We start from the raw sequence: 16,731 nt of genomic DNA on the forward strand, positions 1-16,731 counted from the left end.
TTTTTTCCCCTAGCCCTCCATCTAAAACCATTTCCTCACCTTAGTCCAAATAAAACGTGTCGTGAAGATGTAAGCACCTGTGTTTAAGATGGATTTATTGAGATAGTTGAGTAAATGTAATACAACTTAGATTGCATAATTGAAGCAGTCAGGAAAATATTAGTCCATAGCTGGTAAAATCTGTACTGACAGTAAAGATTTTGTGAATTAACCTCTTTAGTTAACCAACAATATTGCTTTGTAAACTTTTTAATCCAATTTTGCGCTGAATGATTTTGGAGTTAGGTCTGCAGGATGGGTTTGGGACAAGAATGTCCCTAGGTCAGTGGCATACTAACTACAGTCTTTGTAAGATTTTCCCTGTGGAAAAAAAAAATGTGCATCTTCCATCTTAATTGAACCCTAGAAATTTGAGCCTACAAACCAAATGAAAATGGGAACTTTCTACGTTTTGTCAGCAAATTGCAAGCTATCAGTCACAGCTACAGATGAAAGCTAGCACGACCTACATCTGTCGTGTTGTTACAATGGTGCCGGCATTACAGTTCCATTGTTTAGATTTAGGGTCAAGCCTGCTGAGACCTCTTTTTATTCAGCTTTGAATGTATCCATTTTCATTAAGATTTTCAAAACGATATAAAAGACTCAGTAGGGCAAGATGTAGCAATGTTGAACCAAAGTTAGTCTTGCAGCTACCGAACTGTCTCATAGTCACAGATGGTCACTGCAATTGTCCACACCAGTCTACCACTGGAGCTGCTATTGAAAGGGCACAAAACTGATGGTACAAAGGGATGCCTTTTTTTCTGCCAATAAATGAGTGTACTGTTGCTTTGAGCTGGCATTGTTGAAGGTTTTGTGCAGGAGAAGAATTGCTGTTGACAAACCAGTTTCCATGCTAAAAATGCTACTCTCATTCCTAAACTTAAATATCTTTCCTTGGGTGAATAACACTGTCTGACTAATATCACAGTGGCATTTTGCAAACTATTTTCATTGATTATGTGGATGGCGGCTGTACTGGGAGGTCTAATGCTGACAGCAGTAAATGCAAGCTTGTTAACGTGCTGAACAAGGCATGCTTCTGTTTTGTAATGCCGTTAAAGGAAAACCTCTTCAACTATATGCTGTTAAAAACATTGGGGGCATTAATTGCTGTTTTCTGTGTTTACTCCTCAAATGTTAAAAATGTCCTTGCATAAATTGAAGGAGTTCTGTCAGTTGTCTCGCTATTTGAGTTATGTAACTTCATTAAAGTATGGAATGCCATACTCTTTGTGCTGGAAAAATGGAAGATTTACTTCCTAGCTCCAAAACCTTACAAGTCCTTCATATTGACAATATGAATGTGTTTTTCTTTTGTTTGTTTTGTTTTGTCTTTCAATAGAACTGCTTCTTCTGAAGCAAAGTCGTAACTACCATTTTGCTCCTTTTCTGCTATGGTGAAGTGAGAGCCTCCATACAGGCTTCTTGTGAGATTAAAATAGTTCTTACCTGGAAGAACAATGAGAAACAATAAAGCCGATTTCTGTTGTATGGGAGCCATTGCAGCCTCTAACAGATCAGCTTACCTCTAGCAAGGGAACCCTTACAATTCAAGTGACCACAGTGTTGAAATGGATGCTTGTTCCTGGACAGGAAATATCAGCCCTCTATGGAGACTAGCTGAATGATTCACACCGTAACGCTTAGAATTCTCACTTTAATAGTAAGGAGTTCTCTTTTTTCTTATCACCCTTATCCGGCTAAAGGCTTTAATGTGCCAGAAATGAAAATTTTCAGGCCCCCTCTGAGGATCTCAATGATTTCAGGATGGTAGTTGCTAGAATTAAATATTTCTGTGCCAAGGATGGAACTGAAAAAGAGGAATATTCTTCCTGTAAGATGAAAATCATTTGCAGAGGGATGGGTCTGACTGTTCCAGAAACTTCTAAATTTCTTCTGCATGGATTATTCTGTTAACAAGGGATTCTAAAGAATGAAACTTGTTGCCAAAAAAGAGGTGAATATTGATGAGTTTCATGATTCTGAAGAACTACAAGGAATTTGACACTGACCTCGAGCCAGGTCATTTGAGCAAGTAGTCATTCTTAATGGCTCCAGTCAATGTCCCCTGGCTTTCTATAATCATGTTTTCTGCTGCCTTGTTTAGGGTCAGTTCTTGTGAGTACTATTACTCCCCTGTTTTATAGTATTCTACATGCAAATAACCCCTAAACAAACGTAATGTAAGTCATTACAGTTTGTCAGTAGTGACTTCCAGGAAGCTGTGTTCTATTTCGGAGAGGGGTGGTTTTTTTGGTTTCTGAGTTTTTTACCCCTTCCTTTCTCATAGCTGGTCTGCATTTATCATGATGTCAGTGTAACTTGTTCTGCATGTGACTTGAGCAGAAGTTGTTCCCTGTTGTTTCTGATGTTACAGATCACAGCTGGTAGACTAAGTATACTTAAGCCAAGCAATACAGACTTCACAAATCCTGAACCTTTTGCCAAAATCTCCTTATGGGCCACGAACTGCAGAACTTGAAGGCTGGAGAGAGGAGAGTGTTGGGAGTGGCAGTCATCTGATTTCCTTCAGCCTCGCTGCTCCACCGAGGAACGGAAGTGGCCTGGGCAAGTGTTGGGAGCAGAAGGAACTGCTTCAGCAGTCCTGGTGCCAGCCTAGTCCTGCTGTAGGGCATATAACCTCCCTGCAGCACCTGGGCCAGGCAGACCGTAAGATGGACTCCTCTTGTACCTACCTGGTATGTGAAAGCATTTTTCTGGCCCAGTCCGTTCTGCAGTCTGGGAACCCTACCTAGCACATACAGAAAATCAGGCAGTCCTCAAATTGGTCAGGTACTGGTCATGGTCAAGTAATACTTTTGAGCATAACTTTTTGAGTTTAGTTTGAGTAATGCTACTACTAGCTACTATTCTGCACATTAGGGCAAACCTAATGCGTTGCTGTTAACACTGCAAAATTAACCTCATTTGCGTTGCCCAGTGTCACAGGAATATTCTGCTGATAACCTATTTAGATGCCTAAAGTGATTCTGATGCTCTTCCATACTATACTTGTTTTATAATATTAATGTTTCTTATCCTAAGCCATTGTTTTTATCAAGTTTGCAATTCCATACACAGCAGTCTCTATTGTAACTTTTTTGTAGACTGTAAAATGGCTTTTATGTTTACAAAAGCAAAACAGTATAGGGTTTTTTTATTTTATACCGTACCTGATGATATAGCTGAAAGCATCCTCATCACCTTTAGAGTGTTGTCACATTCTGTAACTGAGTTAAAACATTTAGCAAACTTTCTGTATGCTGTTTATTGGCATTGTGACTTCCCTTGGGACACTTGCTTCCAGTGACCTGTCCTGCATTATGACTTTTCTTCAGAAGAAAAGGAGAGATTCTGCCTGAGATAATTCTGCTTGCCCAGACCCTTTTCATACCATTTTCAAGCCTGGGGGCCATTTCCTCATTCTGGTTTGGCAGGAGGAGGGCCAGGATTGTCAAATGTATCAGTTTGGGATTGTCACTAGCCCAGGGTTTTCAGTGTGTGGTCTGAGGACTCCTGGGAGTTCATGAACTACTTCCAAGGAGGTCTGCAGCTGGGAAATGAGGAAAATAAGTCTGTTGACAATAGGCCTATATTTGATATATATACCTCTTCTGGAAAATATTTGTGGAGCTGCCCAGCTCAAACAAGACTGAAATGCAGTGCGGTAGGGGTGCTGTGTATTGCTTTACGTCTCAGCCTACGATTTATTTTAACTGCGAGGACCGTTTCCCACTGCTCTGTGATGCTTCCCTTCCTGTGTGTTCATTCACTTGGCCTCCTGTGTCTCAGAGATAGCTGTTGCTCTCCTGTTGGCCTGCAAGCTGCTGGCAGTCTCACCTCCGAGCTCTTCCACCTAATTCTCAATCAAATAGTCTGTGCTGTGAGACTGAGTGTGCTGCCTCTGCCTCTCCCCCTGCCAAGAGCAGTGAACTGATTTGTTTGTCTTTCCGTGTCTGGGCCTTGGCCGCTGCGCGCCTGTCTGGCTGTGGGGATTTTAGGCATTTTAGTGTTAAATGTCTTCCTGTGTTTTTCACGATATTGATTACCAGATAGTTCTGTGTGATCAATTGCTTCTGCTTTTAAAGCGTGTTTCCCTCCATCCCTTGGCTTGCGCTCAAAAACATGAGGAAAAAATGCAAATATTTCAGGTGCTGTTATTATTCTCACTGCAAACCTTTTAGGGCATTCTCTTGGGGGAAATTAGCTGCATCTTACTCAGCAGTGTAATTCACAATTTTCTCACTGGGTTGTTGCTGTCGTTTAGTTACTCTGCATTCTGGTACAAAGAATGCAGAAATCAGTGGCATGAATTAGAGGTTAGTGCTTTATATCAGGAAGAACTGGAATTTACTTTCACTCTTTTTAAGTGTACGATGCCTTCATAAGTAGCTTATTAAGTTGAAGACTAATTGCAGCTGGAGCTTTACATAAAGCCTAGGAGTGGCATAGAGTAAAAGACTTAAAATTAAAGAAAAGTGGTATGCTGGGGGTGAGGGAGGGCAGCTGGAGTTGGATCCTACACTTCCCAAAGAGATGGCCCAGCATCTGTAAGTTTGTCTTTCATCACCTTGACTCAACCAAGAGCTCATTTTTTTCTCCTCCGTACTGCATGGTGCTATCTGTTGGAAAGTAGCTAAAGTTGGATTTTTTAATTGTTATTTAGGCAGAGATTAACTTAATGTTAACTCGGTGCATTTTTTAAAGAAATATTTTTGGAAATCTTGTGATATAAACATCTCAAAATAAAAAAGCATGAAGGAACTTCTGACTGCTTGAGCTGAATATGCTTAAAGTTTATGAAAAGAGGTATTCAGGGACACGGTGCAGTGTTGTGTCTTGCATCCTCAACACAGCTGCTTAGCAGCGATAAGGAAGCAATGCTCTATTCATGCTGACCTTGTTTCCAAAGAAGCCTTGTCCTATGAACTACTGAAAATAAGGCAGAATTTCCTGTGACATGCTGCTAATGTTGGCTTTTAAAGGGGAGTAGAATGAAATCTCTGAGCATGACACATACTGTATCTAACCACACAGGATTTCCTGTGCTGGAATGGAAGCTTAGTGGAAGCCACGTTTTTCTCTTCCTCTTAGTTCATTCAGAAAAATAGAGGTCAGCCTCATGAATTGATACGGCTGCAGCCACTGTTAAAAGCTTAAATCAGCAATTGCTAATGGATTTACTGTGATGCCAAGAGGACTGCAAGACAAAATTGTTTCCCTTTAACACAATAAAGCTTCCATGCATCTGATGGCATTTTTAAACTCACATGAAAGAATAGTTGTGCATGGGTGAACTCCCAAAGATTAAGAGTAACTATGTTGCAGCAATTAAAAATTCTGCCTTACTGAAGTTCAGAAAAATAAAATGTTACGTTAGACTTCAGTGCCTTTTGGTGTTGCGCTTTTTTCTCTAATTGGAATGAAATAAGCTGTTGATGAAGTATGTAAAAGACACAGAAGAACACTTGAATTTTGACTCTAAAAACATTGCTGAAGCTGTAGAGGATTAAAAATACTTGGTTTTCCTTAAATTAAATTTCATTTTTATAATATTTCAATGAAATAAAATCCTATGCTTTTTCTGTTTGCTGCTGACTTGCAATGCTGTCTTCCTGGTAGTGTTTCATTTGGTCTGACTGGTAAAATCAGAGCTTCCTGCCACAACCACTGTGCAGGCTGGGGTTATGCAACTGATTTTGATAGCATAGAGCACCTACATTTTTAATCCTATTTAAAAAACAAACCAAAACAAAACAAAACATACTGTTTCCAGGAAATCTTCAGAGAGTGAGTAAAAGGCTTTGGCCTTTTCCTCACATCCTGCTGTGTTTAGAGGAGGATGCTCTAGGTATGCTTAACGTTACGTAGTGGGAACGCACAGGCTCGCTTTGCCCCTGAGCCGAGCTGAAGAAACTGCCTTGCGACTCTGTTGTCATGATGGTGAAACAAATCTAAGAAACCCAGAAACTCCTTAGTACTTGTTGGCGTGGATTCAGTACTTTTAATTTGGTAACATGCTTTTATTCTTAGTCCAAACTGTGGTCTTTTGTCATCCTGGAATAAGGGCAAGAGTGTGCTTCTACTGACTCTTAATTGCTTATGTGCACCCTGTGCAAGTCTTCTCCCCACACCTGGCACTCACAAAGGAGAGGTGAATAATTCATGTACAGCTTCCACTTTTAATCCAATGACATGAGTGATTTTTACTAATTTAATTGCTAAATGGATTTGCTTGGGCCTGGTGCAAGTTTTTTGTCTAAGCAGTAAATGTTTTGTTACACCTGGAAGGGTTCTGCTTCTCTCCAGTAACTCTATGATACTTGTCTATCTTAAAGAGCTTTTTTCAACTGAATAAAAGTTATCTTATGGCACATGTACAGTGCTTCTGCTTGGTAGAGTCTCTGTACTACTTCATTTTATCCCAGAGTATTCATAGCCTGGTGCTGCAGTCCTTCACTGTCATGAGAGCCATATGCAAAGGGCCTGCAGGGGGATGGACTCAATCTGCTTTTTAGCACAGTCCCACTTGACATGTTTTTATGTTACGCATACCAACCTAGCACATCAGCTGTTTCTCTACTGTGTCTGTGCGTTCAATTTTCACTTGATCAATTAAATCAGGCCCTTTGTAAGTTACTGAGGGAGTACTTGGATCTTGTATGTCTCACTTGTTTAACCAATTAAATACTTTCATCTCCAAGTAAAATCATAAGAGGTAAACCTGTTAAGGATTTTTTTGTGTGTCTTCTGCATGAAGACTTCCTTCTGTGCCACTTTACATATATTTTGGTTGTATATTTATCTTGAAAGAGCGGAACAGTACCCTGGAGCCACTACAGACCGATGGGTATGTAAACAGCATGTGGAGCCAAACACAACTTGTAGATCAGAGCGTTTCTACTTGACTGGATGATCTGTTAAATAAGGCCAAGTTTAAAGATACTTCTAAACAAAATGGATTTTTTCCTCTTTGCGTCTTTCCCCCACTCCCAGATCCTCCCTGCATAATTGTTTTAACAAGCATGCTTTTTATTATTGGAATTGAGATAGTTAACAAAGATGGAATTTGATTTTGTTATTTTAATTTACTGTAAGACATTTTAAATTGTAACGGGAAGAAGTAGCATAGCTTTTAAAAGAAAAGGTTACTCAAAACTCGAGGTATCACAGACTTTTAAAGGGACAACAACTTGAAAATATTGTTTATTTTGCAGCATATTGAGGCAATAATGTCTTAACTTCTTATCCAAAAGTGCGTATTGTTCACCTTTGAATTTCAAATTGTATTATCTGTTGCGCTCTGGATGATGATAATAGCATGTGCTGTCCAGTTCAGACAAGACCATAGTGGCTGTTGGTCCAGCTGGAATAGTTTGGCAGCTCATGGTAAATCCTAAAAGTACTTCATTAAGAAGAGTGTAGTTTTCTGTATTCTTCCAAGGATCTTACCATTTTTGGCATCATTTCCAAGCTTCCTGTTTCTTTGGTTTCCTAAGGAACCACACTTCTATTCATCAGATGAATTTCCTCTTCTGAATGATTTTTACGGATTTGCACAACTCAACCGAAGTTAAAATCCGGTACACATGGCTCAGCTATGCACTGCTTGTCTCAGCCTACAATTTTTTTTACTTGCCAGTTACCTATTATAACATAGCTAAATTCTAGTAAGGGGTTTTACTTGATCTGTAGGAAAGTCCTAGTGTATTTATGCTATATTTTCTGAACCTTTTCATTTAACTAAAATTTAGTGCATTAAGAGGGACACAAGTTGGTTGCTCTTAAATGTATGGTTCCTGGGCTTCTGCTTGACAATTCCTATGAAAAGCTGCAAGCAATGGGAAACATAGCTTGATATATTTTCACCTGAATTATAATTTGACTTCAGTAAAGTTTTCTATCTATTTGCTAAGGTAGTGTGATAATTGTGCTCTGTAAATGCCTTTAATGAAGTAAAATATTTTTAAAGAGAGATTTTGTGGTTAGCAAATAAAAACCAAAATGAAGGCATCCGATACTACACTGAGTGTAGCAAGTCCTGTTGGCTTAGAGGGAAATTCTGCCATATGTTGCTTACCTAAACGTCGACTAAATTCATATAAGGAAGACATTGCTGCTCCTTCCTCTGGTGATAGGTTTTTCTTTCAATGCTGCTTAATGAATGAATTGCCAGGAACAGCTTTGCATCTGCGGTTTATGAATGAAACATTGGATTGCATATTAATATGATGTCCTTCCTGTGTGGCGTTCTGCTTGCTCAGAAACACTAACCACACTTCCTTTTGATACCTATTTTAAATACTTATATATATTTCAGGTATGAGGATAGTATTTTAAATGCGTATGGTCAGCTTTTACTGTGTTTGTGGTAAGCCAGAAAACCAATTAAAAAACCCAACCCAAATCTAGCGTGCTCAAGAATCGTACTCTAAACCCAGTGTATAGCGCTTTCCTCAAGCTATGTGCAGGAGTGTGTGCCAAAGGCAGTGCACACGTCAGCCACAAAGGGGAAAGGGGGATGTTTGCTGCTCTTTCTGGGTTCCTGAGCAATAATGTTTGAAATGCCTGTTGCGAAGACCCCGAAAGGCAGACTACTGAAGGCAATTCCAGCTCTCCTTTTTTGTACGTTTTTTTCTCCCGCTTGCTGGAGGGCAAAAAAATACTGGTGGAAGCTGAAGAAGCCAGTCTGATGGAGGCTTGTCTGCTTACTTATTAGATGGTATGTTGCTTGTTCCAGTTTGGGAAAGGTGTGCTAGTGTAGTTACCTGCAAAGGAAGGAATTGCTTAGCAATAAAATGGACACAGTTGAAAGAAGAAAGTAAATATTTTAAATTTCTTTTTAAACCTTTTTAGTTAAGAGAATGTCCCTGAATTGGTTCGTAGGGATTAGTAAGGCCATGTTGCCAGAATTAAAACTGAAGGATATTTTGTAGAATGAATAGGTAAGGTGAGGAAAAGGGAATTCTTTTTTGCATCCACTATAGTGTGTGTGCAGCACACATCCAGAATAGGAGAAGTTATACTGCTGAATAGTAAATCTTTGATGTGGAAGCACCTGATAAAGGAATTCAGGACTTCATTGTGTTAAAATTCTGTATTTTCTGTGCGTTTCCACTGAGTCTTTATTGCTACTGTGAATGAAAACAATTGCTAATATACCTCCATAGTCACTACTTTTTGTTTGTCTAAGTAAACCAGTTTCACCACTGGGTGCCCTGACAAATTCTGACTTGGAAACAGCAAGGTACTCTCCACACATGCACGCTGGCAAATGGCAAATAGCAGCTGCAGCTGGTCACCAGTTTTTTCAGATTTGGTAACCCAATCAGTTTGGTGATGCTGTTCCTAAATGATGACTGAAGTAGCGTTCCCTGTGCCTCTTCAGAGAGCTAACGGCTATCTGTCAGATGCCAAAACGTCTTTGGCAAGCTGGTGCCACAAAGTACATGTGGGCTCTCTAGAGAAGAAAAAATATAAAAGGTTCTATGTCCTGATATACATGAGGGGAGGATTGCACCTCCCTGTAGACTGCTTATTTAAAAGAGGTGCTGGTCTTTCTTCTAGGAATGCTCTGCATTCGGAGTAGTCAGTGCAGCAGAGTAACTCACAGAGTCCGCAGCCTGCATCTTTCACCTTCTCTTTTGGAGCAGGCAGAGCGTGGGTGGGCTGCAAGCTGCAAATAGTCACCAATTCTCCACAGATCATGCAACGGTTCCTTTTGTCCCAAGGGACCTGTTTCTCTTTTGCTGTGACCAAAAATGCCAAGGCTTCCCCATCATGTGCTGGACATGCATCTTATCACAGGACTAGGTACATGTGCAAGACACCTGCATTTGCATATATAATGGTTTACAAGTAACTTCTGGTTGCTTGAGCAGTTGCACTTAATGCTATGACTGCTCTGTATCTGGGTATAGGGAAGCCTGTAGCTTAGTGCTGCTTCTTCAGGAGGCTTTGCTGTGTGAAAAGCTATCTAGAGCACCACTACATATCTAGACAAGAAGTTGTCTGTATACTAGAAAAAGAAAATGAACTGTTGTTACATCAAATATTTGTTTTCCTTCACAATCCATTGTTTGTTGCTGCATCAATTAAACAGCTACAAGAATTTCTAAGAAAATTTGAAAAATAAAAGTACCAAAAGCTATTTCAGTATCAGGCTGTGAATTACTCTTCATAGAGTGACTCACAGCAGGCTTTAATATCTTTTAGCTTTGAATTCTTTTTATCTGGCTTTCAGACTCTTGTTTAGTTTCTCATCTTTAAAAGGATAAAGACACCTATTGTAGTCTCTTCAGAAAAAACAAAATGAGGATTAAGAGGGAGAAAAAAATCAGACCAAACAGAAACAGCCTTGTGAAAGGAGCTTTAATGGATTATAGAGGTGACTTTGACTCTTACCTGAAATGTTAGTATTAAAATGACATTGCATATTATTTTAAACATGTTGAAGTTGCGGTGGAAAGTGTTTTCTCTGTTTTTGCTGGGGACTATAAAAAAGGAGTGAGAAACAGTAACAGTAAATGGATTCTTCAGAAATATCTGACTTTGCCCTGTGAATCAAATCATGGAAGATAAATACGTGTTCTTGACATTTGAAAAGATTTGTTCTTTGCTAAACTATTGTGGACATTACAATCACTCATGAAAGTTCTCTAGGTTTTCCGAGTGGTTTTAGTTCAGAAGTATAACTAGTGCCTAATCAAAGATATAGCAGACCTGGGCATGGTTATTGCCTTCATCTGAAGAGATCCTATCTCATAGTTCCCTTCCCCATGAGAATGCTCTCATCCTCAGATAAAAGCCTATTTTGATGTTAGGGCCTTCTCTTCCTACCTTCCTGCTGGCAGCGTTTGGCTTTCCATGGAGTTTAGTATAATAATTAGATCAGATAGGGTCTTAGCAAGAGGGAGAATGACTTCCTTTTGAAGCTTTCACTTGTGAGAGTTTTCTTATGAATTTCTTACTGATAAAAAAGAGGGACCTTACCTAATGAAGGTTTTCATTTGCTGAAGACTAGGTCTGAGCACTAGGCTGCAGTCGTTGTTTTTTGTTTTCCCTAACCTCTTAAGGCAATGAATCTCTGATCTCATGCCTCTCTGAAGTGAGACCTCTCCAAGTAGTCTACGTTTTGGTTTTTGGGGCATCCTGGACCTCTACCATTTCTTTCAGAGAGAAGAACTTCAGTCTAGACTCTATCATACTTAGTGACCACTCTACGCAGTGGTCTGTTGATTCTCCTTTTTTAATTTTCTTCTTTCTTTCAGGGAAGAGTTAGAAGTTTTAATACTTCTGGAAGTGAGTGCCTGAGCTGTGAATCTCAGTGCAAGGAACTGTGAGCACCCAAAATAGCCTGCAAAGTCTGTTCTGTATCACAGCGCAAGGCAGAAATCTTCATCCTAGCTGTGGAGCACCAAGATGTGTGCTGTCTGGAAGCAGCAGGGCTGCTTTCACAGGATGCTGTATTGGAGCAAGTAACTCCTGCTTTTCCACTCAGCTGGTGCAGGTGTAGCAACACAATGCTGCAATGCTGGAGTTCGTATCCTCCCAGTGTAAATGTGCTCCCTTCCTTCTTAGAACTCATCCTTGGAAGGGAGTTGGGACACCAGTCTTGATATAGTTTCTTACTCTTATCAACAAGTGACTCGGTCCGTTTGGATAGAAATTCAATGAATGTATAGAAATGATTCTAGGAACATACAATCCCTTTTACAATCAGAGTGGTGCTAATAATGCAGAATGCTAAGAAAGATGAGGGTTGCTGTGATGGTAGACAGCAGTAATGACAAGAGGCTTCAGTTACTTCAACATAGACAAGGTAAAAGACACAGAAGACATGATGTGGAAATAATGATCAAGTATAAATGACTTCCATGGAGAACCCATGAGAAAAGTTCTGATTTTCTCCTGGAGTCTCATTCCAGATTAATCTGCTGAAGAATTGTAGTAGTTGCCATAATGTATTTGGATTCAGTTTTCTCATAAAAATGAAAAAGCCTGCAAAAAAACTCTCTCTTCCTACTGTGATGTTTCAGAAAGGAAGTAGATAAAGATGAGGAAACAATCAAAAGTACATTAAAGGGAGCAGCTGAAAGAGTAAAATACATATTAGAGTATGGATTAAACCATGAATACAATTGTAAGTGTTCTAAGTAATGGTGTGCAACATATCGAAAAGATTCTGCTATATAAATCCATGGTGCACAACTTCCTGATTCTAGTCACTCTAACTCAGAAAGAAGATAGTGTAACTAAAAAAGTGTAGAAGAGGATCAGAAGTATGGAACCACTTTGGTGCAGAGGTGAATATAAATAGCCTGGAAAGACATGACTGGGGAGGAACAGGGGAAATTGTATACTGCTGAAGCCAGAGAAATAATGACTGTCTTGGAGAAAATGACAAGGAATCCCTGAAGTAGTGAAATTCTGAAACACATTTTCCCTTGAGATTGTGAGGACAGAGTATATATAGGTTTAGGAAGGAATTAGACTAAATATTAGCCCTTACTAGAAGGGTCCATCAGGAAAAATGGTGATCTCTAATCTGGGAAGCAGTGGCCAACTTGGATGTTCTTCAGCCACTAGCGATCAGACACTGGAAAGGCATGTTGGAGCCGTTCTACGTTTATTCTGTTTCTGTGCTTACCTTGGCTTTTGTTAGAGTGAAGATATAGAGCTGCATCAGCATTTGGACTGTGTTGGTATGGCTGGTTTTCTACATAGTCCTTATCACTGAGTTTTATGTGGAAAGATTTAGTTCCTGCAATCTATGGACATGAAGCACTGCAATTCACAGGTAAAAATGGTTGGCTGATGGAAATTTCTTTCTCTAGAAGCTGTTAAGTCAATGTTGAGCAAATGGGAATATCTTGTGACTAGCAACTGAAAAAAAGGCCTCTTTGTGCCCTGTTAATAGCACATAGTTCTGTCTTGTTAAGTTTAATTCCTTATTAAGAAGAACACCTCCACTTCAAGGATGAAAACAAATATTTGGGATGCTAGAAAGCCTTGCATTATGTGAAGTGTCACCAATTCAAGGCTAAATTTATTTCATATTTTTTTCAAGAGAGCAGGTTCTCAGTCTGTCTAAACCTTGGGAAATTCATTTACTTTTTTGGTACAGGTTGTTGTTGCTTAGAGTGATCTAGGTTTCTCTAATAGTTGTTAGCATTTCACCAAATTGTCTAAAAATATTGCTTAATGATAGAAATGAGAAGGAATTAGGTTAGATTTTCAGTGTTTTTATTTTTATTTTTTAATTTTCAGTCTCTTTTGGCCTCCAACAAGTAATTTTATCGACATTTCCAATGTGTCTATTCCATACTGGAATAGTAAAACATATAATACATATCATTTAGACACTAATGTCTTGACATTTTTATTTCTGAAGAATTTTATTTTTTTCCCCTATATCCTGAAATTGTTGTACATTCTTGTGCAGGCACTAAGTTGCATGCAGAGAGGCAGAGGGTTTTTTTCCCTGGATTTTGTAAGGCAGATCTGATTAGGCTTACATTTTTATGACACTAACCTCTTCCAAGAGATAATGAGTGTAACAGCATGAATCAGTAACTTTTGACCTCGTCCTGTTAGTTAGAGTTTTTAATACACCCCAGTGCATGCCAAATTAGCACAGTTAAAAACTGCCACCTTTGTAGACCTCTCTGTGTTCTGTAAGGGAGGTCTGGATATCTTCCTGATGCCAGTAAGTTGTGTGTGCAAAATTCTCAAGAATTTTTGTTTTGAGAATGATCTTGTGTGTGTTTGGTTTTTTCCAAGCGAGTTTAGCATATGAATTTGTTCATATGAGCAACTTTTAATTATGTGGGGGACTGTCTATAATGCATGGAAGAATTCAGTCCAGTTAACAGTTTTATTTAACCATAAAACATAGCAAAAGTATTCACTAAAAAGGTGTACATGAAAAAGAATATATTCATTCACTTTACTAGCGAACACGCAGGTTAACTTTTCAATTAATGTGTAGAATCATGGAATAATTTAGGTTGGAAGGGACCTCTGAAGATCATCTAGTCCAACCTTCTGCTCAAAGCAGTAGCCCTTATTAGATGAGGGCAGTGTCCACTTGAGTTTAGAATACTTCCAAGGATGGAAATTCCACAGTACCTCTGGACAACCTGTTCCCATGGTTTCACCATCATCATGGTGAAAGCTTTTTCCTTGCATGTAATCAGAATTTCCTGTCTCGCAGTTTTCCTCTACTGCTTCTTGTCTTCACTGTGCACCTCTGAGAAGATTATGGCTCTGCCTTCTCTATACCCTCCTATTGAGTAGTTAAGGACAGCAGTACTATCTTGCCTTGTATTTTAGTCTGTCATGAAAAGTGAAAAAAATCAAATTGCCATTTTATTTTCTTATGGGAATTGTAATATGGTTGTCTTATGCCTCAAAAGACCTCTATCAGCTGAATATCCTACTTGGAAGGATTTTTTGCCTTCCTTTGTAAGGGAGTGTAGTGTGGTTGAACTTGGCTATTAGATGATAGTGGTTGGAGCACTTGAATTACAGTTTCTGAGAATTACAGTTCCGGTTTGAATCCAGGTTTTTTCAGCTAGAAATGTTTTGTTCTTTCAGGCGTTCTGCAAACAAAATATCAAAATCTTTAGTGCGTGTGTGCGCGTGTGTGTGTAAAACAGTCCTTTTTAGGAAAAACTTGAGCTTTGCTATTTGACATAAAATTTGGGCTTAACTTAGTTTTGCAAGGATGCATTTAACCAGCTGTTTAACATGTCTAATAATGCATCTGGAGTATTACTGCTGCTGCCCAAGGAGTTTTACCCCTGTGTTTTCTGAAAATGATAGCTATTTTTATTTAGACCTTATACTGTTTTCCAAGCCATCTTAATGTTCAATTTTGGTATACTCATTGCAGTTTCTAGCGTTGTAGGATGTGATACAGAAGTAAAACTTACAGCTACATGTTTTCTTTCCGTTGTCTCCTAGCAAAATGTGAAATATCTTCTCACAGGATATCTGAGCCGTCTCTGAAATGTCATTCTTAACCATTTTCAGACCTCTCTGTTTACTGAGTCTTCAGAAAGAGCTGATTGTTTTACTTTCATTTATTTAAATTGTTTAGGCTTTTCACAGAACTTGCAATATTACTCAGAAAAATAAATGCCACGTAGGACACAATTTTGATTTGGTTTGAATTGTTGCCACTTCTTAATAACCAATTCATTTTTCTTTCCTGCCACACCAAGAAGCAGAATATGAACGTCTGAATTTTTTTTTGTGTGCTTTTCAGATATTAAATATGGACTTCCTTTGGAATAGCCACAAAAACAAACAACACAAAAAGACAGGAGGAGTTGCTATAGTGAACTGTAGTGTTTGTTTTTGAAGTTTCAATTCAAATAGGTTTAACTGCTGCAAATGTACTAGGTAGAAGCAAACATACTACAATACTTGGACAACAGAACCTTACCGCATTGACAATATGAAATACTTGCTAAATGAAATGTGTCTTCTAAAGTTTATGAAGAAGCATTTTGTTGATTGGAAACTTACATGATTTAAAACATACAATATGTTGGTATTTTCAAAATAGTAGAAAGGGAGAAGTATCAAATAGCAGGATTTATTGTGACTTAGCAAACAGTATAACTCAAGTTGTTCAGATGCATAAAGACAGCCATGCAATAAAATACTTAAGATCTGATGTTTGAAGTTGATGGGCATAGCCCCATGGCTTTAATTTAGCACCCTGATGTGTTTATCTTGTTTGAATATTTGAAAGGGACAAGATACCTTCCCCTGTAGCCACCAAAAGCACCTGGTACTTCTCAAGCTCATTCCTTAGAGGGCAAGTTTTGAAAGCTCTTTCATGCAGGAAGTTTTTCAAGTGGTTCATTGTGGCAACCAAATGCAAATCCTATCCTTAGACTTAGATTCCCAAGGGAATTAAAAAAAAAAAAGGATGAAAAGAATTTTGCAACTTCTTTGTAGAGGTAACAGCAGTGATAAAAATGAATACAACCATACCAAGGCACCAAAAATTTTTTTCAGTACTACTCGTGACAAGCACTGAAAGTGATTGTAGCAACAGTCACCAAGGAGACCAATGAAATCCTGAAAACACCGAAGGTCAGATGTGAGCACCAAGAGAAATTCCATCCTGATTAACAGGTTTTCGGACCTCGAAGCCTCTCCCCCCGCCATCCAACGTTTTAAATAGCTGAAGTATACAATGGAGCTATGGGGAGAGAGAGGGAGGTGGAATTAGAATTACTTAGAATAAAGAGCAGGCCTTCATTTCTGAAAAAAAGTTACACAGGCGCACAGTATTGCGAAAAGCTAGAATGGAGTTGGCATCCTAATGATGTCAAACCTCAGAGTAAGCTGTCAGGATATGAACTGGCTGTGAAAATTAGTTGTGGTAGACTGTGGATTCATGCCTAATTTTATCTCATTGTAAATGTGTCCAACAGTTTACAGATTCTGTATTTTTTTAATAGGTAAATGGCCTCCTCCTGCAAGTACCATCTATTTGTCTTTTGGAACTTAACATAATTTTAGGCAACATCTGCATCTTGACAGGTTTCTGTTTTGGGTATCATGAAACAAAGTTATTTCATGCAGAGCTTGGAGATGTGCCAAAGGATGTGTTGTTTGTGTTTGTTTTTTTATTATTATTCTTAGCTTGTAAATTGGGAGGAAGTA

At 38.8% G+C, this 16,731-nt stretch overlaps 1 protein-coding gene across 3 annotated transcripts in view; it reads left to right on the forward strand.

Moving 5' to 3' along the window:
- The window catches only part of SRGAP1 (SLIT-ROBO Rho GTPase activating protein 1), a 149,941-nt gene that overhangs the window by 22,191 nt on the left and 111,019 nt on the right, over positions 1–16,731 (forward strand). The gene's annotated exons all lie outside the window — the stretch shown is intronic.

Source organism: Struthio camelus, chromosome 1, assembly GCF_040807025.1.
Source record: "Struthio camelus isolate bStrCam1 chromosome 1, bStrCam1.hap1, whole genome shotgun sequence".
NCBI classification, from domain to species: Eukaryota; Metazoa; Chordata; class Aves; order Struthioniformes; family Struthionidae; genus Struthio; species Struthio camelus.